The 26,596-nt window shown below is 38.3% G+C and overlaps 1 long non-coding RNA gene across 1 annotated transcript in view; it reads right to left on the minus strand.

The window, feature by feature from the left end:
- The window catches only part of LOC134760254 (uncharacterized), a 157,625-nt gene that overhangs the window by 64,431 nt on the left and 66,598 nt on the right, over nt 1-26,596 (minus strand). The window contains exon 17 of the long non-coding RNA XR_010137433.1: nt 540-14,445. This is a non-coding gene — a long non-coding RNA (uncharacterized LOC134760254). The remainder of the gene's footprint in view (nt 1-539; nt 14,446-26,596) is intronic.

The raw sequence follows: 26,596 nt of genomic DNA on the forward strand, positions 1-26,596 counted from the left end.
TGCACGTTGTGCAAATGTACCCTAAAGCTTAAAATATAATTAAAAAAGAAAGAAAGAAACTCACATACAAAAAAAAAAAAAACTCACATAATTTAGGAGGTTGACTGAATTTTGCCCTACAGTTTTAAATTCCAGCAAGGCTAAATTAAATAAAGATAAAGTCATGCTCTCAAATATGCAAGACATTCTTCCACTGAACTCCAACTTCTAATCAGGTTAGAGTGTGGAAACAAAGTGTTGAGTGTTTGCCTCATGATCTGGTCTAGAATATGGTTTCTTTTAAATGGCATCTCTTTTGAATTGTGGCGTCCAGGCCAGCCTCTAAGGAACTGTTGGTTTAAGACATTGTGGGAAATCACATCTTCCATGCAGTTAGAGTTTGTCTGGGGACTCATTGCTCAGCACTTCGTCATCTGCTTTCTCCACTCACTAGCATCCAACTGCAAAATCTTATTGTGTAAAAGATTCATATCCAGGTTTCTGTAAGTAGAGACCGGCCTAAACCAATTTATTAGAAACATTTTTTGTACTCTGCTTACCTGCTACCTTGGTGGCTTTAGGGTTGGCAGTGGGCAACATAATTCCACAATGTGAGTGTCAACAGAATGCACGGTCCCAAGCGATTCCTGATGGAGTCTGTAGAATCAAAAGAACTAAATTAGAACATATTTTTCTGAAAGGTTTAAAGGTACAGTTGTCTTTTGATTACTTGAAGAAGAAATCCCTGTACCAAGAAAATATTATCCTGAAAGTAGAAATATGATTTATGTTCCCTGTCACTGAAATTTCTTATTCTTGGCTTCTAATATCTGAGAGTCATATCTCCCAAAAATGCTTCAGTGGGATCCTGAATATACACTGCTAAATGATGTCTACACATGGGGCTTTCTGGGATATGGGAAGGAAAGGCAACGTTTTCTGAATAAGTGGTTGCTGACGCTCCAACTGCTGAGTGGGTAACGGAGAAGGAGAAAAAGGATGACAGTCCCTGGAGCTTGATGGTGCCTTCTTGAAGCAGGTACAGCTGGGTTTGGAAAGGTGACGAGATAAAAAGAACGCTAGTTTGCTATTCTCTCCCTATGTGCCCATTCATCTCTGGAAGCCAGTTTTTTACTTACGTCTTTGTTTTCTTTTTAAAAATTTAATAATTTTAGAAAACAAATTTATTTTGAAATAATTTCAGGTTTACAAAAAGATACACAGGTAGAAAACACAGTTTCATATACCCTTCAGCTAACTAAAATGTTACTATTATAACCATAGTATATTCATGAAAACTAAAAATTTCACTATGTTTCAAAACTATTGACTGATCTACAGACTTCCTTCATACTTTACCAGAATTTCTAATAATGATATATTTATCTGTTCCAAGACCTAATCTAGAATACCACATTGCAATTACCGTCAGGTATATTACCTAAGACTTGGTGCATAACAAATTACTATACATCTTAGTGGTTCAAAACCACACACATATTACTCACAGTTTCTCTGGTTCTTCAGTCCAGATGTAGGTGATGGCCCAGGCTAAGGCTCAGCTGGGGAAGGGTCTCCTTCCAAGCTCATGTAACTGTTCCTAGGATTAACCTCTCTGACCTCATCAAGAAGAATTCACTAGTGAATTATTGGAATCATTTAAACAATTAATACTAATTTATTACAAATTATTCCCAAAAAGTGAAGGCGTGATTTCCCATTGTATACTGAGTTAGTTTAACCTGATACCACAATTAGACAAAGATATTTCAAATATGGAAAATGAAGAACAATACACCTTATGAATACAGGGGCAAAAATCATCAAGGAAATATTAGTAAAACAAACCAGAAACATGTAAAAATTATTATACACTATGTCAAGGGTATTTACCTCAGAAAAGCAAAATTTGGTTCAACATACAATATAACTAGTGCTATGCACTATATTCATATAATAAAGAAAAAAACCACATAATCATCTCAGAAGATGCATAGGCACTTGAGAATTCTCAAACTCCCTATGAGAAAAATATGCAGCAAATGAGGCAGATAAGGGAACTGTCTTCCTTTTAAAGAGGATCCATGAAAAACCAACATGTCATCATAGGTTATCTGAAAGGTTCACTAATTTCTCCAAGATTAGAAACAAGACAAAGATTTCCACTCTGGACACTTGTTTTCAACATTGTACTGGAGGATATAGACATGGTAATTAGTCTAGAAAAATAAATATAAGGCTTCCAGTATGGAAAAAAAGTCAAACTCTGTCTGTTGGCATATGACATGATCTTATGTATAAAATTTCCAAAGGACTCTAATCAAATATGTTTAGAATTTATAATTGAGTTCAACAAACTTCCAGCATATAAGGTCAATATATAAAATCCTCTGAACTTCTATATGCTAGCAATTAACAATCTAAAACAAAAAACTCAGAATGTTCCATTTGAGATGACATCAAAAATAAGTTTCTCAAATCAAGTATAAGATATATACGCAAAAACTATAGAAAAGATTTTGATAAAAATAAATGGAAAAAAACCTTTGACTATTCACTGCTTATAAAGGTTAATGTTGTTAGGTTCGCAATGTTTTCCAAATGGACCTATAGATTTAACGCAACCTCTATCAAAATCCCAGGTGACATATCTTTTCTCTAAATTCACAAAGTTTATCTAAAATTCATATATAATGCAATAGACCCAGAGCAGCCTAAATAATTTTGAGAAAGAAGAAAAAAGTTTGGCATGGGAGATACATACTTCCTGACTTCAAAACTCACTACAAAGTAAGAGTAATCAATATTTACAGTACTAGTATAAGAATATAGATGTTGATCAATGTAATAGAATATAATGCTCAAAAATGAATACTTATAGTGAAATAATTTTATAATATCACCAAATAAATTGTATATGGATAAATATTTTTACTCAAATATTTCTGAAACAAGTGCATATTCCATGTGAGTTGAACTCCTGCCTCACACTGAAAATGTAATTGACTCAAAATGATCATATATCTCTATATAATAGCTAAACAAGCCCAAAATATAGAAAATAACACAGGAATACATCTTCCTGGTCTTAGGTTAAACAATCTTTCCTAAGATATGATGCTGAAAGCAAAAGGGAAGAAGAAAAAAACAGGTATATTAAACCTCGTTTGAATTTGAAACTTTTGTGATTCACGCTACACCATCAAAAATAAAAACACCCAAAAAATGGGAGTAAATCTTTGCAAAGAAAATCAAAAACTGGCAAATTAAATCCAATTAAACTTAAGAGCTTGTGCACAGCAGAAGAAAACTATCAACAGAATATACAGACAACTTACAGAATGGGAGAAAAGTTTTGCAACCTATGTGTCTGACCAAGGTCTAATATCCAGCATCTATAAAGAACTTAAACAAATGTTCAAGAAAAAAAAACCCATAAAAAAGAGGGCAAAGGACATGAACAGACACTTTCAGCAGAAGATACATATGTAGCTAACAATCATATGAAGAAAAGCTCAACCTCACTGATCCTTAAAGAAATGCAAATCAAAACCACAATATGATACCATCTAACACCAGCCATCTAACTAATTGGTGGATGTCTCCATTAGTTGAATCATTGTGGAAGGCAGTGTGGAGATTCCACAAAGACCTAAAAACAGAAATATCATTTAACCCAGCAATCCCATTACTGAGTATATACTCAAAGAAATAAAAGGTGTTCTATTAAGAAGGCACATTCATGCATATGTTCATTGCAGCACTATTCACAATAGCAAGAACATGGAATCAGCTTAAATGCCCATCAATGGTGCACTGCATAAAGAAAATGTGGTACATATACACCATGGAACACTACGCAGCCATCAAAAAGAATATCATGTCCTTTACAGGAAAATGGATGGAGCTGCAGGCTATTATACTTAGCAAACTAATGCAAGAACAGAAAACCAAATACCATATTTTTTTCCTCATAAGTGGGAGGTAAATGACGAGACCAAATAAACATATAGCGGGGAACAACACACACTGAGACCTATTGGAGGGTGGAGGGTGGAAGGCGAGAGAGGATCAGAAAAAATAACTAATGGGTACTAGGCTTAGTACACTGATAATGAAATAATCTACAACAAACCACCATAACACAAGTTTACCTATGTAACAAATGTGCACATGTACCCTGAAACTTACAAGTTCAATTATAAAGCAAATATTTGCAACTTTTCTAGGTGATAATGGTCCATTGTTAATCAAATATGACAACATCTTAGAGCTCAAAAATAAAAAGGCAAATATCTCAATCAAAAATGGAAATTATTTAAATACCCAATTCTCCAAAAAAGCTACAGTCATATCCAAATCACACGAAAAGACACTCAATGCCTTTTGCCATTATGAGATAGGAGACCGGCAAGTTGTTTTCTAGTCACAACCCTGCTGATCAAAACAAGATCTGGTCCAGACAGCATACAGCGAAGAAACTGGCAAAAAGAGACACAGGGATCCCTGGTTGTCCTCACTGCTCACTGGCATGAGACATTCCCTCCAGTGCCATGACTGTTTACAAATTCCATGCCAACAACCTGGAATTTACCACCTCTTTCCATGGCAACAACCCAGAAGTTACTGCTCCTTTCTTAGAAAGTTCTGAATAACCTGCCCATCAAGTTTCATTGATCCACCCCTCAATTTACATGTAATTGAAAGTGGGTTTACCTTAGTGTAAAGATAGTTGACAAGAGCCCATAGGTTACCAACCGATGCAATGCCTATGAGTTAGCCCTGCTCTTTAAGGAGCAGTACTGTTCATTAAAAGATTGTTGTCTATCACCACTGGCTTGCCCTTAAATACTTTCCTGGGCAAAGCCAAGAACCCTGCCAGTTGAAGCCCCAAATTTGGGGCTCACCTGTCCTGCAACAATAGGGAAAGGGAAGTCTAAAAAAACATGATATATACTTCAAAAATCTAAAAGGTATATTGCTATGCGAAAAAATATAAGTTGGAAAAGGCAAAATACTGTGTATCTCCACCTATATGATTCTCTAGAAAAGGAAAAAAGTATAGTGATAGCAAACAGTTTGGTGGTAACAAGGGGCTTGGGAGAGAGAAAGACGGAATCAGTGAAATATAGGATGTTTCTTTTGGGCAGTGAAATCACTCTCTCTGATAGTGTAATGGTGGATACATAATAATGTTTTCTGAATCCTGAAGAACTTTATAACACAAAGAGTGTATCTAAATTACACAAATTTAAAATCTTATTTAGTAGGTAGAATTTTTCCAAGGAGTAATGCCACCCAAAATAATATAACTATGTAATGAATGTATGGAATAACCTCACTAAAGAAAGTGGAGGAAAGCAATGGACCTAAGTAATTTGGGAAATAAGTGGACATTCTGAGGTTAAAAGCCAAAGTATTTATACCTAAGTACTGTACTTTGCTTGGTAAAATTGTTTCCCATTGGGGTATAAGTTACCAGTTCTGAAAGCACTCTGCATGTGCGCTCAGGTAGTACGATTAAGTGAATAGCATCAACTTCTTCATAGGAAGAGTAAGAGACTACATACATCATTCATATGGTGCTGGATTAGATCATATGGTGTTGGAAACATTAGTAGAAATTACACAATTATACAGTTAGCCTGGAGTACAATTAAATACACAGTTAGCCTGGAGCACCTAGTAATGGTTAAAGAAAAGAAAATGCTGAACAACAACAAAACCAACCAACCATAAAACATTGAACCTTAATTATGTAGGTATTTCAAAATTATACCAGAGACAACTAAAAAACCTTCCAATAGGCAACCATGGAACAATCTGAGCAATCAAATAAATTAGCATATGAAAAGTATAAAATAAATATCCATGTTTAGATTATGATATAAATAATTTATGTATAAATGAATAAATGTGTAACAGAAAAGACACTCTTATGTTTGAGGGTTCAAATAAATTTGTAGACATTCTGCCAACAAAAAGGTAGATCATGAATCCCCAACTTTTTTTTTCTTTTTGAGATGGGGTCTAGAGTCTCGCTCTGTTGCCCAGACTGGAGTGCAGTGGAGTGATCTCAGCTCACTGCAAACTCTGCCTCCCAGGTTCAAGTGATTCTCCTGCCTCAGCCTCCCGAGTAGCTGGGAGTACAGGCGCATGCACTGTGCCTAGCTAATTTTTGTATTTTTAGTGGAGATGAGCTTTTGCCATGTTGGCCAGACTGGTCTCAAACTCCTGACCTCAGATGATCTGCCTGCCTCAGCCTCCCACAGTGCTGGGATTACAGGCGTGCGCCATCATGCTTAGTCCATGACTCTTACTTCTTAAATGCGTGTTGTTAGTGACTTTGTTCTGAAACATTCTATAGGGAAAGGGAAAATAATAATTTCACAGTGTGTGATAATTTGATAAAAATGACCTCATCTAGGTGGTCAAATTAACGTTAACAGTGATAAACCCTGTTGAGAGCCTGTGCCCTTCGTATGATGTGAGAATGGCACCTTTCCTCTGTCATCTTCCTCTCCTAAACACACAAATCTAGTCTTATCATGAAAAAAAACCTCAAGATAAATCCCACATTAGGAATGTCAATGTCATCAAAAACTAGGAAATGCTAAGAAACTGCAACAGTCAGAGAAATCTAAGGAGACATGATATTTAACTGTGCTGAGTTATCCTGGATGAGATCCTGGAATAGAAATTAGATATTAAGTGAAAACTAAGAAAATCTGAATAAAGTATGAAGAGTAGCTAATGATACCGTTTAAAACTGGTTAATTGTGGCAAATGTCCTAAATTAAGAAGTTAATATAAAGAGCAACTGTAGTGGGATATATGGAAAGTCTATGTAATATATTTATAAGAATTCTGTAAATCCTAAACAATTCTTAAATGTATAAGGTTTCTTTTTATTTAAAGTCACTGCTGACCTTATAAAATAGAACATGAGCAATATGTTGATAGCCGTTAATGGATCTCCTTAGCTTCAAAATCTTCCTTAATCACTGAAGGTAACTATTACTATGAATTTATTTGTTATCCTCTAATTTGTGTTTGTTATATTTATCTCTATGTTTATATTTCTAATATCCATAATGTTTAGTTTTTCTTGTCTTCAAACTTAGATGATGTGTTTAATGTATACATGTCCCTAGTTTAATCATGAGAAATCATGAGACAAATCCATACTGTGGGACATCTTACAAAATATCTGACCTGTACATTTCACAAGAGTCAAGGTCAAGAAAAATAAGTGAAGACTATGAAACTTGCAGATTGGAGAAGACCTAATGTGTCAGTTAGACCCTGCAATGGTGCCCAATGATCCCCACCTGCAAGAAATACCTGTGCTTTGTCGAGTTGCCTCCTCCGTGTCTCACATGACCAACACATGTGAGCTCAACTTTTTTCCAACTCAGAGCTCCCCTAGACAGTGTCTATATTGGTGGGAATGTAGTCGACACAGGTCGAACAAGTGCCACAAGGATGTCTCACAGTATAAACAAATATCCTGTGAGAAGGATGCTGGGTCAAAGATTGTACGCTTATCCTTTGGGGTATCCACCAGGATAAATAAGTATCCCATGAAAGGCACACTGTAAACATCCAGGACACAGTTTCCTGGAGTCCTGTTGGGCAGGGTGATAATTTATAGTCACTGTCCCTAGAGAGACCTCAAGAGATTATTAGACGTAACAAAAATACAAGAGATGCAGAGGTGATTTTATAAATCATGACTCGAAGATCCCATGGAGAAGGAAGATAGAAGTGGTAAAGTGTTACTTGAAAGTTTGCAGCAGAGTGCAGCTCTCTGAAGACAGAAAATTCTGTATCTTGAGACTTTCTGCCTTAATCTTAGAAATATAAGCAGAGATTATTCTAAGGTGCTTTCCAAATCTGATTCTTCATCCAGATCAACTACATATTTTTTTCTCCCTCCCCTTTTATCCTTCATATCCCATGAACGATGGTCATGTGACTCTCACTGTAAGCAGGGACTGCAGACGTATGTGCCTTGCGGTTTTCATGATATGCTTTGCTCTGACCACTTGTTACTCTTGTCAGCTCCACTTGTCAATACTTAGAAAATGAAACAGGATTTGGTGTTCCCCAAAGCGTGTACTGAATGAAGAAGAAACTCATGTAATGTATAATTTAGAATGTTGAGCATATTTGCACTGAGAGTTTCAGCTTCTACAAGGGCTCAATTCAGTGAACAGGAAGCCCTAATCTCAAGTTTAGGAGTCATGCACCCTTTAAATTTTATTCACTATTCAGACTAGAGGGTGGAGACAGCATTGGGTTCTTGCCTAAGGATGTGGTCAGATGATGGGGTGTTTTCAATGGCATCTTTCTGAGAATTCTGGTGGCCAATCCAGACTCAGTACAAATCATATTTTCCACGCTATCATGGTAATGTTTGGGAGCTTAGTGCTCAGCACTGTGTCATCTGTGCCTGGGACATCATGGAAGCAGTTTTATGTCTAATCACTTTTCAAGTCTTAACCCCGAGCACACAGAGCTTATTAACCCTCTTTCCACCTAGAGATGAGTCTGTCCTTCTACGCATCTACTTGTGGCTCCTTCATGGCCTGCGACTTGATTTTTTTTTTTTTTTCTGAAGAATTTACTCATGGATGATCTTCACAGTACATATCATAATAGACCACATGTATGCATTGAAATGAAGAGGAAAATGGGATTGTACAAGCCACTTACCTTATAGAAACTCCTGTTATAATGAAATAAAAAGAGCAAACCTCCATGACTTAAGATTGCCAATTTAAATGAAACCGTCCTTTCCTATGGGGTGAATTGTAAGATTAGAGGGGTAAGAAGGTTTACTGAATTATAAATGCCCCAAGTAATAGCACCTGAATTGCTGCTACAGTCTACTCAGAGTGAGAAATATGGTCAAGGTCAGCTGTGTCTCTCATTCTAGGTCTCCAGAACACAGGAGTTTGTTTTCTCACTGAAGCTATGAATATGGTATGGAGAATGTAGCCTATGATCACAGTCTGAAAAAGCAAGAGTCTTGACTTTCTGGATGTCCTCGGGAGTGTAGTATGCAGTCCCATGGCTTAGTAAGCTTTGTGGGCATCGTTCCTGGAACATCCCTGGTGTTCCTCTGTAAAGTAGTGTGGCCTGTGAACAGGGAGCTGTGTTGGGGTAGAGGGAACAGTCCTCACTGCTGTGGGGATCTTTGTTTAACCAGCACAGATGCAGAGTCAGCACTCAGCCTGTGTCCATCTCTTACATCACTGCATGGTGAGCTGGGGTATGTTGTACTGTGCTGTTCTTTCCTTTTTTCTATTAGGCTATTTCCACCTCTGCACAACACACTCTGTATCACTAACATGCCTCGCTTTCATACATCTAATGTCTAAAGGTTCATTTCCACGTGTTTTTGAGAAGGAATTAACCTACAACTCCATGATTATAAACTTTCTTCATATCTAGTTAACCTTCTTCCATGATAATATCTATTGAAATGGTTTGGCTTTGTCTCTACCCAAATCTCACCTTGAATTGTAATAATCCCCATGTGTCAAGGGCAGGGCCAGGCGGAGAAAACTGAATCATGGGGGCAGTTTCCCCTATATTATTCTCATGGTAGTAAACAAGTCTCACAAGATTTGATGGTTTTATAAATGGGAGTTCCCCTGCACAAGTTCTTTTGTCTGCCACTATGTAGGATGTGACTTTGCTCCTCATTTCCCTTCTGCCATGATTGTGAGGCCTCCCCAACGATGTGCAACTGTGAGCCAATTAAACATCTTTCCTTTATAAATTACCCAGTCTTAGATATGTCTTTATTAGCATCGTGAGAACAGATTAATATACCACAAGACAATATAGATCCACGATGTGCGTGTCAAGAGAATGTGTGGTCCCATAAATTCATGATGGAGTCTGCATGACGAGGAAAACTGAATTATCACAGTGTTTTCTCAAAGGCTCAAGGCATCATTTTCTTTTAAAACTTGGGGAATAAAAGGAATCCCTGTACTAAGAAAACACTCTTAATGCGGAAATATTTATGTTCACCATCACTGGTGTTTCTCAATCTTCTCTTCTAATGTCTGGAAGTCATGTCTTCTAAAATGTCTTCATAGTGAGATCCTACAAAGACACTGCCAGAAAGTGCCTGAATACAGGGCCTTCTAACATATGTGAGAAAGGCGTCTTTCCTTGGAAAAGTGGTTATGAACACAGGAATTGATAACTGGGTCATGGGAAGTGTGATGGGAAAGAAGAAAATGGATCAGTGTCCCTGGAGCTTGATGGTGTCTTTCTGAAGCAGGTTCCCTGTGTAGGAATGGGGGATAATAAGGCAAGCTACTTTGCCATAGTCTCTTCATATCTCCATTCATCCTCTGATATGTGGTTTTATTGTGGTTGAAATCTGTCTTTGTTATTGTTGTTTTATTTTTTGGTACCTGAATATCACATTTTAAGAAATATTTTTATTTTATCATAGTTTTAGTTTTACAGAAAGTAGTAAAGATAATAGAGTTTCATATATCCTACAGCTTCCTGAAATGTTAACACCTTATATCACCATAGCATATTTATGAAAACTCAGAAATTGACAGTGGTACAAAACTATTAACTGGAAAAGATTTTCTTCATATTTTACCAGGTTTTCCACTAATGTCATTTTTCTCTTCTAGGATCTAATCCAAGATACCAGATTACATTTACTGTCAGGCATATAACTGACCGATTGTTGTATAACATATTACTACATACTTTAGACTTTCAGACCCAGCCCTAAATAGTACGTACACTTTCTCTGGGTCAGATAACTGGCAGACATTTCAAGGGAAGGCTCATCTGGGGAAGGATCCCCTTCCAAGCTCCTGAGATTCTTGGAAGGATTCAATTTCTGTCCAGATCAAGATGACTTCACTGGTGAGTTATTCAAAGCCTTTTGGGAATTAATAACAATCAATAAAAACAGACCAGTAGAGAACATTTCCTAATGCAATGTATGAAGCCAGTGTTCCCTGACACCACAGCTAGACAAAGACATTTCAAGAAAAGAAAATTACAGACCAATGTGAAACAGGTAAAAAGTATCCAGAAAATACTATCAAAATTAACTAGTAACATATAAAAAGGAGTATACACTAGGAGCAAAACTATTTATCCCTGTAATATAAGTCTGGTTAAACATACAAAAACAACTGGTGTTATAAACTATACTAATAGAATTTTTTAAAAAGACTCATGGTCACCTCTAAACACACAGAACAGGCATTTGACAAATTCCAAACCCATTCATGATAAAAGCTCTGGGAAAATTAGGCATAGAAGAAAACTTTCTAAATCTACAAAGAGCATCCATGGAAAACTCACATAACATGAGGAAAGACACATAAGCCAACAGAATAGAGTTGAGCACCCCAAAATCAAACTTTATATATAGGGCAAACTTATTTTCAAGGTTGAAAAATTAATTCAAGATGAAAAAATAGTTTTTCAGCAAATGTTGCTGGGAGAAAGGGATATCCACATGCAAGTTAAACTGTTTCCTGCACCATGTATGTATTTGACTCAAAATAGAATATGTAAGAGCTAAAACTAAAAATCCCACAGAAGAGAACATAATAATAGATTTTCATGGCCTTACATAAAAAAATGGATTCTAACATGTGACACAAAAGTACAAGTGACAGAAAAAAAAATAGACACATTCAACTTCCTTTTAAGATGCAAAGTACACCCTCAAGACAACTGAAATAATGGAAGAAGATATTCACAAGTCACATAACTCTTAGGAGACTATTATCCAGAATATATGAAACATTCAGGCATGCACCACCACACCCGGCTAATTTTTGTATTTTTAGTAGAGATGGGGTTTCGCCATGTTACTTAGGCTGGGCTCAAACTCCTGGCCTCAAGTGATCTACACACCTGAGCTTCCCAAATTACTGGGATTACAGGCATGAGCCACTGTGCCAAGCCTCATTCTTCATTATTGTTTTCTAAATTTGTATTTCTAAATAAAATATTGTTCAGGTTTTTTTTTGTCTTCAACATTAGATAAATATGTGTATAAATTAATGTTTAATCTTACTCAAATTATAAAAAAAAACAAATCCATATTGTGATACATCCTATGGAACACCTGACAAGTTCTTTTCACTAAGATCAAGGTCAAAAACATAAGTGAAGACCCAGAAACTGATACAGATTACACAGGACCTGATGTGGCAGGTAGGTTCTAAGATGCTTCCCAATGATCCACACCTCTAGATATGCAGAACCGTACTCTAATATCCTCACTGTGACGTTTAGACATGCCATACCACATGTATAAACAAACACAAAAGGGGCAAAGTGTATGGAACAATGGTTTGTAAGAGAGATTATATCAAACAGTGAAGGACAGTGATACCTGAGACATACAATACTGTGACATGAGCTCTACCCCTGCCTCAAGATACCACTTTGGGAGTTGTTCCAGGCTGTGGTGTGGCATGGACTTTGGAAGACACTGTGAGTTGAGAAGATGGAACTGAGAGTTGAGAACAGATTGGCTGGATTGCATCTAGCATTTCTTCACATCCAGTGGTAAGAATGGGAGACATCATCCATGTCAGCATCCAATAAGGCTGGACTGTTACTGTCATCATTACTCACTGAAATATGCTAGATGACGAGTTAGTGGGTGCAGCGCACCAGCAAGGCACATGTATACATATGTAACTAACCTGCACATTGTGCACATGTACCCTAAAACTTAAACTGTAATAAAAAATTAGAAAATAATTAAAATTAAACTCTTAAAATAAATTTAAAAAAAAAAGAAGTACAGGAGCAATGCAGAAACAAAGGCAAAGACACAAAGAAAAGTTACTTGAATGAAGATTTAACATGGCACAAAGACTGACACCTTTACATGTTGTACCAAAACCAAGGCTTAAAAAATAACCATTCGAGATAAAGTAAATGATGTATATAAGTAGAATGAACCAACCAAGTGGACACAAACCTACTTTTACTATACAATGTGCCTGATAAACTCACTATATTATAAAATAATGAAAGTGGAGCTTTCTATTTATAAGAGCAGACCAAAATTATCAGAAAAATAAGGATTAAAAATATTTTTACTTCCATTGGTTTCCCTATAAAACCTTAAGTTTGCTTATATTTGGAAAATGATTTGTCACTTTCTTCACTCCATAAATTCCACTGCCATTCTATTTTGCATGGAGTATAGGGTTGCTATTTATATGCAGTAAAATTAAGTTAAATGGTGCTAGGCTGCAATATAATAGATGAGGGGTTGTTATTATTGTTGTTATTTTAACCAAGATCTGTCATTGAAATTCTCCGTGTACAGTATTGAAGTCAAGAGACCCTGACTGCAGCCCTAACTGGAAAATCAAATGCCCATCTACTGATTTGGAGCACTTGTAAAATATCAGTGTTCATGCTCTCTTGGTTGCTCACATCTCATAAATCTTGGACACATGTCCCCTATGTCCCCAGAATAATTTTAGAGCATTATACTGATTATTACCTTTCTTGTACAGTAGACATATGTTATTGAGTTTCAGCGACTCATTCTGTATGAATGCTTCACTCACAAGAGGATGTGTTGTCAACATAGTTGTGTTGGTATTAAGGCACTCCTCAGTGCAAGCTCTCAATAAATTCTGGTCTGTTTGTTGGAGTCCTGCTAAATAATATCTGAAAATGGGGCTTTTTGAGACATGTGAGTAACAGGCATCTGTCTTTCCAAAACTGGTTATGTAGTTAGCACCAGATACTAAAACTGGTGACTGAAAAATGCAGAATATGATGAAGAAGATGAAAGAGGACGAGTCTGTGGAACTTGGGGGGATCTTCCTGAAGCAAGTGTACCTGTGTTCAAGTTGGCAAATCGATATGGAAAGATGCTTTGCTATTCTCTCTCTATGTGCCCTTTCATCTCCTGAGCTGAAGGTATTCTGTATGTGCTTTGCAATTATTTTCATATCACATTTAATATTTTTTCAAAAACATCTTTTTTCTTTGAAATAATTTTAAATACACAGAAATATGCACAGATAGTATAGAAAGCTTTAGATATCTTTGAATTACATGCATTGTAATAGATTATGTAACCATGAGCCCTAAAAAATAGTTGGCACAAAACTATTTATTGAAGTATAGGTTTTTTCCATATTTTACTAGGCTTTTAAGTAATGTCATTTTTCTGTCCAGGATACCATATTGCATTTACTGTCAGGTGTATTATTTATTGCTGAGTAATAAATTCTCACACACTAAGTGGCTCTTACTCACAGTTTCTCTGTGTCATGAATCCAGATGTAGATGATGGCCAAGGATGAGGTCTCAAGTGAAGGTTCAGCTGGGGAAGGATCCTCTTCCAAGTTCATGTGATTGTTGTTAGGAGTCAAGGCCCTGTGCTGGTTGAGATGACTTCACTGGTGAACTATTCCAAACCTGAAAATAATTAATAACAATCTATCAAAACTCTTCATAAACACTTAAACAACAGTAAAAGTGGAGAAGAGATCACATCCTGATGTATACTGTTAGTTTACACTGATGTTACAACTAAAGCAAGACATTTCAAGAAAGAAAAATTAAGACCAATATGTTTATAAATAAAGGGCAAATGTCTTCAATAAAATGCTAGCAATACAAATCAGCAAATGTAAAAAGAATTATACACCATCACCAAGGGTATTTGTCTCAGGAATAAAAATTTGGTTCAACATACAAAATAATTAGTGTCATGCCCTATAAGAATAAAATAAAAAACAAAAGCCATATGGTCATCTCAAAAGATGCAGGAAAGGCACCTGAAAAATCCAAAATCCATTTTTGATAACAGTATACAACAAATTAAGCCTATAAGGAAAGTTTCTTTATTTTAAAGGGCATCCATGAAAAACTCAGTACCATCGTAATTTAATTTAAAGGCTCAATAACAGTATAAACTTGGACATACAGATCAAAGGAATATAGTAGAATTGAATGTCCAAAAATTAATCTTTACCTTTATAGTCAAATGATTTTATAAGGTTGTCAAGCCAATTCAATATGGAAAAATATATTTGTAACAAATGTTGCTAGGACAATTGAATATCCACAAGCAAGTTGAACTTCTCACTCATACCATATACATAATTGGCTCAAAATAATCATATATCCAAATGTAAGATCTAAATAGACCAAACCCTTAGAAGATAATATAGAAATACATAATTTGGGTCTTAGGTTAAACAATAACTCCTATCATTTCTAAGATATGATACTTAAAGCCCAAGAAAAGGAAATAAAAAACATGAATATATTTAACTTTGTAAGAATTAAAATCTTCTGAGATTAAAAGTACATAATTAAAAGTAAAAAGATAATGCAAATAATAGAAGAAAATCTTCACAATCACATAGCAGAAAAGAATCTATTAGCCACAATATATAAAATATTTTACAACTCAAAATAAAAAGGCAAATATCACAATCAAATTGGTGAACTATGTGAATAGACATGTATGCAAAGATACTATATTCATGTCTAGTAAGCACATGATATGAGGCCTAAGTCTTTTGTCATTAGGAAAATGCAACTCTAAAGAACCATGAGATACACTTCACAAATCTAAAGGGTATATTGCAAAAAAAAGTAAATTTAAAAAGGCAAGTTACTTTGTGTGATTTCAGTTAGGTGACAATCCGGAATGTGAAAAAGTAGAGAGATAATAAAATGTTTGCTATTTACTAGGAGCTTGGAAAAGAGGCAAGTCAAACTGATGAGGTACAGCAGATTTGCTCTAGGAAGTGAAATTATTCTGGTATCATACTGTAATGATAAATACATGATTATATTTAACAAATCCTAAATAACTTTATAATACAAAAGGTGAACTTAAAATACACAAATTAAAAACCTTCTACATTAGGTAGCAGATAGCATGGGGCTATACACATAACAGAATTAAATAACACATCAGTGAAATAACCTCACTGAATGGAGTGGGGGAAAAGCAGCTGACCCAAGGAACGTAGCAAGTAAGTGGATATTCTGAGTCTAAAGGGTATAGATTTATCCATGAAAACTTTAGTTGGTAAAGTTCCTTCTCATGGCCATATGTATTTCTAATTCTGAAAACCACTTATACAAGTCTTTCGGATTATTTGATTAAATAACAGAACCATCTTTATCACTGTTAGTGTGGTAGTCTCCACAGAAGTAAGCGGGAAATAGGTGCACTGATTCACGTGGTACTGGATTAGATCATGGGGTGCTGGAGGATTATTAGGAATTCATGTTTAACTTAAAGATACAGATACATGAGAAAATATTTGTGTGTGTCTGTGTGTGTGAATCAGTATACACAGATGTGTTTGCTCTGTCAGCACACAAGATCACGAATCAACAGATGCCACAGGAGCAATGAATATGCCAAGGGCCCAGATCTCCATTTTTAATTCAGTTTTCCAATAAGAAGAACTAGGGCTCTGTGAAAAAAAAATGGTTAATACCAGGCTTGTGAGGAAATCCAGACAATTAGCTTAAGTACCTGGTAGTGCCAGAAAAAATAAAATGCCAAATAACAGTGCAAACAACTAACCAACCACATAACAACAGCAAAGCTTAATTATGGTAGTGTTTCAAAATGACAAATGATCCAACTGAAACACCTTCCAACAGCCAACACTGCAACAATTTAAACAAATAAATGAAGTAGTACAAGAGTAAAAGAAATATCCATGTTTGCATACTGATAAAAATGATTGCCTAAATATAACGATTACTGGAGGAGAACAGACACTTTCAGGATGAAAGGTCCAAATAACTTTTGGTAGACATTCTGCTTATAAAGTGGAGCATTTTTTGTTTTGTTTTGTTTTTTGTTTTTCAAAATGGCAGATTAGAGACTTTTTTAGTGTGCCTCACCTCCTTACAAAGAGCAAAATAGTGTCTACAGATTCACACTGTGAATCTGTATCCAACAATCACAGGAACTCAACAGACAAAGTGAAAGAACCTTTGGATACTTTGAAAGGAGCAGCAGGCAGCAACTTTCACCATGTGTCAGATGGGCAACTGAGCCTTCAGAGTGCAAAAGGGGGAGACTCTCTCTGTGATACATTCCCACTGGGGAACCAGGCAATCGAGGTCACAGGGAAGCGCCTTAACCCTGACCAGCACTGGAGCTGACTTAGAGAGGAGGGGACCATGAAACAAGGAGTGGCATCTGGGTGTGCTGTGTGTGCACTCCTAGATCCCAGCATGCACAGAAGGAAGATATTCCTGACCCTAATTCATAGAAGATCTTGCAGAAATCAGCCAAGTAACCCAGGCAGCAGTCACGCACTGGAAGAAGCTCCCAACTGAGGGAGAAGCGGACCAACTAAGATTTGTATTTGATCTAATATTGAGCAGAGGATGAACCCCCTAAGGCCTGAACCAAGGGGCGTGCAGGAAGCACTCTTGTGCCAGGGTCACGGGAGCTGGGTACTGCTGCTTCACATGTCAAATCAAGGGGTGTGGCCTCAGAGCTACTGTTTCAGTTTCAGTCTCCAGTGGGAAGTCTTGCAGCCTGGGGCAGGTTTGTGCTCTGAGCCTAGACTGCCTGGGACTTACCTGGCTCTTGTGGGTGTTTGCCAGCAGAAGTCTGCATACGTAAGACCTTCTGTGTTAAGGTCGTGGGAATTGACCTGCCACTTGCTACCCCTCTCTCCATGTACAGACTCTCATGTGGCACAGGGTGTTCTCCTCCCTGGAACATTATCCCAGTGGTCAGGGAATTGTCCACTGACCCCATTGTGGCCTCTGCTTACACCCCACTTGGTGAGGCAGAGTATGGACTTTCCTGACCCAGCCCACACTCAGCGTTGCCCCTCTACCTGTCCTAGTAGCAGAACAGGAACAGGGACTTTTCAGAGTTCCGAGTCCCTTCCCATCAGCTGACTACTTCCCCTGGGTAACAAAGGTTAAGCATAAATCCCACCACCATGACTGCAGCTGGCTCTCTCCTGCAAGTGCCACCTTCTGGCCCACGGTCAACCAACACAGTCCATTACAACATCTGCTGGCACACTCACATGGTACTGGTATAAATGTAGACATACAGACCAGAGGAACAGAACAGAGACCCCAGAAATGAAGCCAAATACTTATGATTAACTGATTTTCAACAAAGCAGACAAAAACATACACTGAGGAATGAACACCCCACTCAATAAAAGGTGCTGTGAAAATAAGATAGGCACAGGCAGAAGAATGAAACTGGATCCTTATCTGTCACCATATATAAAAATTAACTCAAGATGGATTAAAGACTTAAATGTAAGACATGAAACCGTAAAGACATTGGCTTAGGCAAATCTAAGACCCCGAAAGCAACTACAACATAAACAAAAACAAATAAATGGGACTTAGCGAAACTGAAAAGCTTCTGCACAGCAAAAGAAATAATCGACAGAATAAAGAAACAACCTACAGAATGGGAGAAAATATTTGGAAACTGTCCATCCAACAAAGGACTAATCCAGAATCTACAAGAAACACAAACAAATCAGCAAGAAAAAAAAAATAACCCCATTAAAAACTGGGGAGATGACGTGAACAGGCAAAAGAAGATACAGAAATGGCCAGCAAACATATGGAAAAAAATGCTCAACATCACTAACCATCAGGGAATGCAAATTAACACCACAATGCGATACCAATCTTACCCTAGTCAGAAGGACCTTTATGAAAAAGTGAATAAATGATAGATATTGGTGTGGATGAGGTGAAAAGGGAATGCTTAGACACCCTTGGTGGGAATGTAAATTACTATAACCTGTATGGGAAACAGTATGGAGATTTCTCAATGAACTTTTAAAAGCAGAGCTACCATTCAATCTAGCAATCTCACCACTGGGTAGGGACCCAAATGAAAAGAAGTCATTCTATCAGGGGCCACCTCCAGTCTTCCTGGACCCCGCAATTCAGGGGTTTCAGGCTCCGGACAAGTGCAGGGTTCTCCATAAAGGCAGCCTCGGTGGTGGACCTGACCCCTAGCAGCCCCACACGGAGGGAGCGGAGGGGCGCATTCTGCAGCCTGCTGCACAGGATAAAAGGCAAATTCCACCTAGTGAGCAAGAGGCGCCTGTGGCAGCTCCCCTGGGGCTGCGGGAGTACAGGTGAGAGTGGCTGGCGGCCTGGCGCACAAGTGTCTGCAAAGCACATGCTCAGAAACCTGGAGCAGACAGGCAAAGGTAGTGGTCGCAGAGACTTTGGTTCAGGGGCTCAACATGCAGGCCAGGGATGTGGCCCATCACCTAGTCTCTGGAAGCACTTTGTGCTCCTCACTGGGCTTCCTGTTGCAAATCGTGACAACATATTTCAGAGGACTTGGGGGAAATTCACCCCCCTGGCACCTTCAGGTTGGTTCTCATTGGCATTCTGCCGGGGAAGGGAGGAAGTCCCCTAGGATGGTGTGAAGGAGGGGTGCCGGACCTCGGGCGTGGCACATGGGCGAGCTCCACTTCCCAGCCCTGAAGCCCTTATTGCATCTGCTGCAGACTCCGTCAGACTGGGCAAGGTGATCCAAGAGTTCATCCAGGTGAGAAATCTGGGTTAAGTTAGGTGTTGCTGCCCAGCGGGAGACCCGAGCCTGCCTTCTTCCTGGGCCTGAGTGAAGTGACATGGCCACTTCCGGGGCTGGGGTCCAGGGAAGCCTGTTTCTGGTGTCACTGTGCTCTGTGCCAAGTAGGGAGAAATGTTTTTAAGGAGTTGACAACAACTCCTGAGAAAGCTTTTCAGTGGTTACTGGAGGACTTGCACTCTGGAAATGCAGAGAACGCAGGACTGCTGCCAGGATTAACTGGGTGACTACACAAGAGAGGGCAGACAGAGTCTGGCTCATTTCAGTACACTGCATGGGTTAGTTGCCACCATCAGCTGTGATGGGAACATGTGGTGATTGCTTCAGGAGATGACAGTGGCCCTGAGGAGTCTGGAGACTGGGAGGTCCCAGATCAAGGCGCCAGCAGGTGTGGTGTCTGGTGACAGCCCACTTCCTGGCTTATAGTCAGTGGGTTTCTCTTGTGCTGGCATCTCTCTCACTCCTAGGCTAGGCTCCTTCTGCAACCAATCGTTAGCTGCCAACCCCTAAGGGCCAGGCAATACATTTGTAAATTACAACCTGGCACACCCAAGGTAGCAGGAGGAGAAGGAGCAACTTTTTGTCTTGGCAGTCAAGCTTCTTTGTTGGCTGGCACCCAATGTGCATTTCAGGTTTTTATGGTTCCTTGTCTGAGGTTATTGTAGCTGATTCCCAGGGTATCCTAATCTAAGAAGCAGTGAGTGAGCAGTGAGTTAGAAGCAGTGAGTGAGCCTGAACTTTGCTAACTGGAAGGACTGGCTGTCCCCTCCCCTTACCTTCCAGTATCTCTCCCTGACTGCCATGTACAAGATAGCCCCACCTAAAATAACTGAAGGCACTTCAGTTCTGTGTTGCTTTTCCTTGCAAAACATGGGTAAGATGTTAAAAAGATCCTGGAAGTGTGTCTGTGTGGCATGCATCGAGGTACGTATCCTTCATTGAGGTGTGTTAGTTTCATCTTTCAGTACTCAGAGTTGTCTCCATAGTGCCAGGGAGGGAGGAGGTGCCAACCCCCTGTGCTCAGCCAGGATGCCCTGGCCTGGCCATGCCTTCTGAGGCTTCCACAGTCCTAAGACGGACTAAGAGCTGGGGTCAAAATGTTCCTGTCACTGACTCCCTGCTTCCAGAAAGAAGGAGATCCAGAAGGAAAAAGAAAAAGATGTTGGAACATTGTTTTTTCCTTAGCCACATCCTTTGGGGGTTGGGGTGGGACAAAATAAACGTATGCTCAAGAAGACAGTCTATGCTGAAAATGACATACAGTGTAACCACCCAGTGGGTTCACCTTACCTGCTGCCTAAAAGAGGTGATTTATCAAGACAGGAAAATTGCAATAGAAGAAGAGTAATTCACGGAGAGCCAGATGTGGAGGACACTGGAGGAGTTTTATTATTACTCAAATCAGTCTCCCAGGACATTCAGGTATCAGTGTTTTTAAGGATAATTTGGTGGGTGGGCGAAGGCCAGTGAGTTGGGAGTTCTGATTGGTCAGATCAGAGACGGAATCACAGGGAGTCCAAGTTGTCCTCTTATGCTGAGTCAGTTCCTGGTTGGAGGCCACAAGATCAGATCAGGCAGTTTATCCACCAGGGTTGTGCCAGCTGATCCATCAAGTGCAGGGTCTGCAAAATATCTCAAGCACTGATCTTTGGAGCAGTTTAGGGAGGGTCAGAATCTTATAGCCTCTAGCTGCATGACTCCTAAGCCATAATTTCTAATCATGTGGCTAATTTGTTAGTCCTCCAAAGGCAGTCCAGTCTCCAGGTAAGAAAGAGGTTTGTGTTGAGAAAGGGCTGTTATTGTCTTTGTGTTAAACTATAAACTGTAAAGTAAGTTCCTCCCAAAGTTAGTTTAGCTTATGCCCAGGAAGGAACAAGGGCTGCTTAAAAGGTTAGAAGCAAGACGCAGTCGGTTAGGTAGCCAGGTGCAGAGGCTCACACCTGTAATTGCAGTACTTTGGGAGGCAGAGGCAGGTGGATCGCTGGAGGCCAGGAGTTCTAGACCAGCCTGTTCAACAAGGCAAAACCACATCTCTACTAAAAATACAAAAATTAGCCAGCTGTGTCACGCCTGCAGTCCCAGCTCCTCCAGGGACTGAGGCACAAGAATTCCTTGAACCCAGGAGCCAGGGGTTGCAGTGAGACGAGATTGGTCCACTGCACTCCAGCCTGTAGGACAACTTGAGACCCTCTCTCTCTCTCTCTCTCTGTCTCTCTCACACACTCACAAACACACACACACACACACAGTCATTCTACCAAAAAGGCACTCACATTTCGAGGTTTATCACAGCACAATTCACAATTGCAAAAATATGAAATCAACCTAAGTGCCCATCAACCAATTAGTGGATAAAGAAAATATGTGTGTGTTTGTGTGTGTGTGTTTGTGTGTGTATATATTACAGAATACTACTCAGCCATAGAAAAGAACAAAATAATGTTTTTCTAAGCAATTTGGCCATTATCATAATTGAAGTAACTCAGGAGCAGAAAACCAAATACTGCATGTTCTCACTTATAAGTTTGGGGTAAGCAATGGATATGCAGGAGCATGCAGACGGGGATCATGGACCTTAAAGATTCAGAAAGGAGGAGGGTTGGAGGCAAGTGTGGGATAAAAAATTACCTATGAGGTAAAATGTACACTATTCGGGTGACAGGTACGAAAAAAGCCCCAGACTTCACCACCATACAATTCATGCATGTAACCAAAAACTACATGTAATCCCAAAGCTATTGAAATTTTAATAAATTTATTTCAAAGAAAAAGCAGTGGTGTACGATTCTCCCAGTATTGAGTGTGTGTTGTATATAGTGACTTTTTTTATACACACAACATGAAAAGGGAGAAAAAGAATGATTTTAAAGAAGAGATTTTTAGAACTAAAATATTTTTATCCAGGTGATCAAATTAATATCAACAGTGATAAAGCCTGTTGACAGCTTGTGCCCTGGATATTAGGTGATAGGAATGGTACTTTTCATCTATATTCCTCCTCCCTTAAGCCCAGAAGTCCAGTCTCATCATGAGAGAAACATCAGAGAAATCCCAGATTAGAAACATCAATGGCATCAAAAGCAAGGAAACTCTGAGAAACTATCACATTCAATGGAGCCTATAAAGTCATAATATCTAAATGTGATGACATATCCTGAAAGAGATCCTAAAACACAAACTTAACATTAAGCAAAAACTAAAAAATCAGAATAAATTATGTATAGTACTCAATGACAATACATGATATTGGTTGGTTAATTTTGACAAATGTTTCACGTTATGAGATTAATAATAAAGGACACTGTGCATGGAGTATATGGAAACTCTCTACTAGATTTGCAACTATTCCGTAAATGTAAAACCATAGAACCGTTTTTTGTTTTTGTTTTTGTTTTTGGTTTTTGTTTTTTTTTTTTTGAGACAGAGTCTCCCTCTATTCCCCAGGCTGGAGTGCAGTGGCACGAACTCGGCTTACTGCAACCTCCACCTCCTGGGGTCAAGTGATTCTGCTGTCACAGCCTCCTGAGTAGCTGGGATTACAATCGTCCACCACCACGCCAGGCTAATTTTTTCTATTTTTACTAGAGACAGTGTTTTGCCATGTTGGTCTCAAACTCCTGACCTCAGGTGATCTGCCCGCCTCAGTCTCCTAAAGTGCTGGGATTATAGGCGTGAGCCACTGTGCCCGGCCTTGGAAAACCATTCTTTAAAACTTGTTTTTGTTGTTGTTGTTGTTGTTGTTGTTGTTAATGTCACTCCGAACCTTAAAAAAACAAATCATTAGCAATATTATTGATACTTCCTTTGTGCATTTCCTTAATTTCTCAGTTTTCCTTAAGCGCTGAACTTAACTATATCGTGAATTGCATTCCATACTTTAAAAACAGTTTTTCCTCTTTGAGTATTTCTGGATACTATATTCTTTAGGTCTTTTTTGTCTTCAGATTTAAGTGAAGGTGTTTAATTCATTAATATTCCTAGTTTAATCATGAGAAAACATCAGCTGTAACCACATCGTGGGACATCCTATTAAATACCTGACGGGTACTTTTCAAAAGGGTCAAGGTCATGAAAAAGAAGTGAAGGCCAGGAAACTGTTTCATATAGGAGAATACCTCATGTGTCACGTAGACCCTAAGTCGGTGCCCATTTATCCCCACCTTCTCATATACACAACCTTCTACTGTAATCCCACCCAAGTGAGTCTAAGTAGGAATTGAGACTTGCTTTGAAACAATAGAATAGTGCAAAGGAATAGAAGTGTCACTTGGATTCTTATATATGATGATGATTTTGGTCTTGCTAGAAATGTCTCTCTCGATGGATTTTATGAAGCCATGTCAGAGAAGCCCCCTTGGCAAGGCACTTTATTTAGCCAACGTCCAACAGCCAGGAAGGTAAGAGGCTTTTTGTGCAATAGACTGTTCTACAGTTGGAAATACTATATTTAAAACTAACCATACTGCCCAAAGAAGTTTACAGATTAAATGCCATTCCTACCAAACTACTAATGCATTCTTCACAGAACTAGAAAAAAACTGTGTTAAAATTCATATGGAACCAAAAAAGAGCCCCAATAGCCAAGGCAACCATAAACAAAAAGAACAAACCTAGAGGCATCATGTTACCTGACTTCAAACTATACTACAGGGATAAAGTAACCAAACAGCATGGTGCTGGTACAACAGCAGGCACATAGACCACTTGAACAGAATAGACAGCCTAGAAATAAGGCTGCACACCTATGACCATCTGATCTTTGACAAAGCTGACAAAAACAAGCAATGGGGAAAAGACTCTCTAATCAATAAATGGTGCTGGGAGAACTGACGAGCCATATGCAGAAGACTGAAACTGGACCCCTTCCTTATACCATATACAAAAATTAACTCAAGGTGGATTAAAGACTTAAATGTAAAACCCTAAATTATAAAAACCCTGGAAGACAACCTAGGCAATACCATCCTGGATATAGGAATAGGCAAAGATTTCATAAAACAAAAACTCTGAAAGCAATGGCAACAAAAGCAAAAATTGGCAAATGTGATCCAATTAAACTTAAGAGCTTTGCACAGCAAAAGAAATTATCATCAGAGTGAACAGACAAACTATAGAATGGGAGAAAATATTTGCAAACTATGCATCTGATGAAAGTATAATATCCAGCATCTAGAAAATACTTAAACAAATTTATGAGAGAAAAACAACCCCATTAAAAAGTAGGCAAAGCACCAGGCGCGGTGGCTCACGCCTGTAATCCCAGCACTTTGAGAGGCCAAGGCGGGCAGATGATGAGGTCAGGAGATCGAGACCATCCTGGCTAACGTGGTGAAACCCCATCTCTACTAAAAATACAAAGTCAGCCAGGTGTGGTGACATGCACCTGTAGTCCCAGCTACTTGGGATGGGGAGACAGGAGAATCGCTTGAACCCGGGAGACGGAGGTTGCAGTGAGCCGAGATTGCGCCACTGCACTCCAGCTTGGGTGACAGAGTGAGACCTGGTCTCAGAAAAGAAAAAAAAGTAGCAAAGTATAAGAACAGACAATTTTCAAAACAGGACACACATGTGGCCAACAAGCATATGAATAAAAGCTCAATATCACTGATCATTAGAGAAATGAAAATCAAAACCACAATGAGATACCACCTCACACCAGTCAGAATGGCTATTATTAAAAAGTCAAAATAACACATGCTGGTGAGGTTGCAGATAAAAAGGATCACTTACACACTGTTGGTAGGAGTGTAAGTTCATTCAACCATTGTGGAAAGCAATATGTCAATTCCTCAAAGAGCTAAAATCAGAACTACCATTCAACTCAGCAGTCCCATTAAAGGGTATACACCAAGAAGAATAGAAATCATTCTTCCAAAAAGACACATCCACATGAATGTTCATTGGAGCACTACTTACAAGAAAAAAGACATGGAATCAACTTCAATGCCCATCAATGACAGGATGGATAAAGAAAATGTGGTACATATATATCATGGAATACTCTGTAGCTGAAAAAAAAGATGACATCATGTCTTTTACAGGAACATGAATGGAACTAGAAGCTATTATCCTTAGCAAACTGACACAGGAGCAGAATGCCAAATTATCACATATTCTCACTTTTAAGTGGGAGCTAAATGATGAGAACTCATGAACACAAAGAACGGAACAAAGGACACTGGGGCCTACTTGTAAGTGAAGGGTAGAAGGAGGGAGAGGAGCAGAAAAAGTAAATATTGGCTAGTAGGCTTAGTACCTAGGTGATAAAATGATCTGTACAATAAACCTCCATTACACAAGATTACCTATATAACAAAACTATACATGTATCCACAAACCTAAATTTAAATATATAAGTTAAAAAAAATCAAAATCATACAAAAACTATAAAAAATAAAAAAAACTAAACTGAGCAACTTTTCAAATAAAGTTATGTTGCTTCACAGTTACTGTATCTTATAACAAATAATCCTAATTCCTTTCTCCTGTCCTTTGCATTATTCCTGATATCCACTTCATATATATGTGTATATATACACATACACACACACATACAAACACACATGCACATGTGCATATATCTGTACACATATATACTTATACATAAGATATATGCATAGGCTTATATTATTTAACAATTTTTCTATTATTTTCAAGAAATTGTTTTCTCTTATAATAAACTAAGAATATAAAAATGTTACACCAATAAAAAGTTAAAATTATATATAACTGATATTTTTAGAAATACGAGAGATGGAAAAATGTAAAATGCTCAGTGAGAACCACAAAAGGCAGAAAATGAATGGAAGATGAAAATAGGAAGAACGAACAACGACAACAAAACGAAAATATTGACAAATATGATAAATATTAATCCAACTGTATCGCTTACCACTTTGAATGTCAATGGTCTAACTGCACCAAGTAAAAGACAGATTTACAAAGTGAATCAAAAAACAAGACACAACTGTTATTTATAAGCCCAAC

The sequence above is a fragment of the Pongo abelii genome, chromosome 16 (assembly GCF_028885655.2).
Source record: "Pongo abelii isolate AG06213 chromosome 16, NHGRI_mPonAbe1-v2.0_pri, whole genome shotgun sequence".
Classification (NCBI taxonomy): Eukaryota; Metazoa; Chordata; class Mammalia; order Primates; family Hominidae; genus Pongo; species Pongo abelii.